Raw genomic sequence first — 3,859 nt, 5'->3', positions numbered from 1 at the left:
ATTTTTCAGGGTCTCATAACTGATGTAAAATGGAAGGCTGTTACCAAGCATTAACAGAATTTCTAAAACTTTGTATTATACAAAGCATCCTGAATACCAAAGGGCCTGTTGATGAAAATGCGTTTTTAAATTAAAATCTGAACAAGATAACTGTTTTCTATTCAAAATACAGTATAACATGTTTAGTAAATAAAGAGAGACTAAATACAATTTATAACAAAAATGGAACACCAATGGACAGCTGAATAACCAAGGAAATCTAATTTAGCTTGAAGTGCCACAGAGTGTTTTACAAATAATCGTAGTTCTCAAACTGTGGGGATGGCCTCCTAGGGGGCGTGAAGTAACAAAAAGGGGGCGCGAAGATGTGAAAAAAAGAAAACAAAGAATCGAAAATATGAAAAATACATCTATTCAACCCAAAACAAACATAGGACAGGACATATTGGTATTAGTGGGCTACTTTCAATAAAACGTTAGGGGGCATGATTTAAACAGTTCTGAAAACTCTGTTCACAAAAAAGTTATGATAGAAGATGTCAGATGTCTCCAGTTCCTACCCAGTTCCTTTGGGGACTTTATACTGTCTATTATCATTTAAAATGAGCACAGAAATTAAGTTATATGCTATGTTTGGGGTGGATGTGATCAGAAAGTGATTCCAAAGATCAGTAAAGAAAACAGTTGGAAAAAATGGGCAGAACTCTTTTGGAAACAAGGATTTTTCTTATGTTTTAAAATTTGACCTTTACAAAGATGCTTTTAGATGCTTTATTTTCTAAAGATGCTTTATTTTCATGTTAAAGCAACTGGTAATTTTACGTGGCTACTGAAAATGTATTTTGTTACCTGGAAAAAAATGAAACATCTAGCAATACCAGGTTGTGTGGCGTTCAGTGCTTTTGTTTTATGGCACTGTGTATTTGACCTATAATACTTTTCTCTTGCCTGTTATGGAGCTCTATCTAATTACCTGAAGTTACAGGAATTGGGAAGTGATGAACTATTTTGGTAAGAATACAGTATGTGTTAAGGTCTACATAAGAAAGAATATAAAGGGGAAAAGCGTCACCCTAGGACCCTACCATGACAAAACAAAAATCATAATTGGGCTTTTCTGTTTTTAACTTTCTAATTAAAAACAGTGAACTGTTTTCCAGTTATCACCTGTGTTAACAGAAATAATTTTAGTTTTTTGAGTAGACAGAAAATATCAAAATTTTGTGCTAGTGTAACAGTGAGTGCTTTTACATGCACATACAAAACTGGGATAAGGTGAGTAATCAGGCTAAGGTAGAAACCTGCTTTCTTATAAATCTCCATTTAAATACACAAGTGTATTTACAGAGTTTTCCTTTGTCAAAAGGCTCCTATGTTATAGAAATGAACTAAGGAAATAATTAAAAATCATCACTGACCACAGCAAATCCTAAACCACACGTGGAATCTGTCTCTCTTGTGCAGTGTGGGATTACTTTTAAAAATAATTTAATTATATTACTCACACGTCTAAAATCACCTGGCCTTTGGGGGGGCTACTATTCTGTATTAAAATAATTACTTTTCATTTAGCAAAATGACTGAAAACATAGTTGCCTTATGTCTATTAAGCATTCACTTCGATATATGCTCCTGGATCCAGTTCATCGTTGGAGGCTGTCTCCAACCGGTTGTAACAAATGAGAGTTTATAAAGTAAAAATGTTTCGATATCCCATACTTTTAAAAACACGCTGACCCCCGTACAGAGATTCCCCTGCTACAGTGAGCCCGATTCGAAAGAGTACGCATTTCACAAACGGGCCCTTCTGTACGTAGTTCAGAATACCGACCTCTTATTACGCCAGAGCTAATACACAACCGGCCTGCGCTTTTAAACCATCCCTGAATATTCTCAGAGAAGAGGCTCTGTTTGAATTTTCAGACGCAGAGACAAAAACTACTTGATTGTAAAGCCGGTTTCGGTATGAAAAAACTAATATTGTTTGCTTCAGTCCTATGAATTTGTACATTAATCGTCGTACATGCAGATAGATATAAATGATGCATATTATACGCACACACGAGCGTGCTCATGCGCCTACACACGAGTGCGAGCACTCACGCACTTGAGAATAAATTTGGAAATTATTCATATTAAGAATAAAACAGAAGGGTTCATCCATCCGTTTTCTAAAAACATACTCATTTGGCGCATATAATAATCAAAAATTATGTCATACCGTGATCCTTGATGTTTCCGACGAGATTCGGTGTCCTCTTTCAGTATTAACGGCATGCTGAATAATGGACCAGTCTGAACACTTATTTATATACCCAAAAAAGCAGTATTTTTTGAAATGTGCACGGTGATCTGTAATAACAGATGCTTGCCCATCATTTTAACTGGACACGCGTGTAATGTCCGTTGTCTGTCACAAGGCTGACATCTAAAAATCCTTACATGGAAAGGTCCAGAATTTCTTTTAAATAGAATCTATTGTAAGACATCGATTTCTTTAAGCAGCTGTCTTTAAGACACAGGCCACCAGACACTCTTTGCATTGCGGTTAAAGATCATAAACCAGCCTGAGCCGGACTAACAGCTGAAGTGTGAATCGACACTGATTCCCCAGACCCACCTTAGCTTCAGGCAGCCAAAGAGTATTTTAATTTGTTTTTTTTTTCTAGCCCGAGATATCCGATCTGATTAAGGCAATCTAACTTTTAGAAAAAACTAAAAGCATTTCTTCCTTATGGGAGGTTTAAAATGGGTGTTATTGGATAGGAGCGGTCTTGTTTTAGATATACTTTTTTTATATAAATTATACATCCAAGGTTAGATATTTTTTAGACGTCTCAAACGTGATTTAAAGGGATCTGTTGCATCTTATTTAACTTTGTGTATGAGGGGCAATGTGCTTTGAAAAGATCGGTTTTGACAAAAGAGTATTTTAAAGTTCCTTTCTCTAGCCTGAGATATCCGATCTGATTAAGGCAATCTAACTTTTAGAAAAACTAAACGCATTTCTTCATTAGGGGAGGATTAACATGGGTCTTATTGGATAGAACAGGGATTGTTTTAGATCGATTGAAATACAAATTATAAATATATTAATTAATTTAGCATTTAGATGTCTCAAATGTGATTTAAAAGGGATCTGTTGCATCTTATTTAACTGTGTGATTTTTAAAGGGCTTATATTGAACTAGTTATCTCGTGTTTTACACATGATCATTAAAACGTTTAACTTTTAAAGATCCATTCGTCTTGGGAAAAAGTAAGTGCGTGCCAAGCGCATGGGGCTGGAAAGGGGGGTTTACGCTCAGCTGTTGACAAGCATGCGCGCGCAGGGATTGACTCAGTGCGGAGTGGGCAGGGGAGGAGGGGTTTTGGGTGCTCGAAGCACACAACTGTGTTAAGGCAATCGCGCTTCACAGCGTCAGCAGGGGCTGACTCAACCTGTGTCTGCACTCTGAGCATATGGCCGGCAGAGGCTGATGGCTCTAGCAGCGCTCCGGGGGTCATACAGGTTGCAGCTTACAGCTACAGCTACGTGCCTGTTCGGGACCGCGTAGGGCTTTGAAACTGACCAGCTCGCAGGCGCGCGCAGGGGCTGCTAAAAGCCGGACTGTGCAGAGGCGGCCTGACATCTCCTTTCTGTGTGCGATGTTGAAGGCTTTTAAACACAGAGCCTGTCTGTGAGTTGGAAGATTCAGTTGTTGTTCTGTGAAAGGATTTTTAGTGAGATGGGAAAAGCTGGACCTGTAAGTGGGCTTAGATAAAATACAAGGGGTTTACAAATGATACAGCAAAGATTAGATAGATATTTTAAAAATAATAGTTACATAGATACAAGGATTTTTACCCAAAGCAATAC

Source organism: Polypterus senegalus, chromosome 15, assembly GCF_016835505.1.
Source record: "Polypterus senegalus isolate Bchr_013 chromosome 15, ASM1683550v1, whole genome shotgun sequence".
Lineage (NCBI taxonomy): Eukaryota > Metazoa > Chordata > Cladistia > Polypteriformes > Polypteridae > Polypterus > Polypterus senegalus.
The sequence above is the reverse complement of the archived record's forward strand: the minus strand, read 5'-3'. Positions refer to the sequence as shown.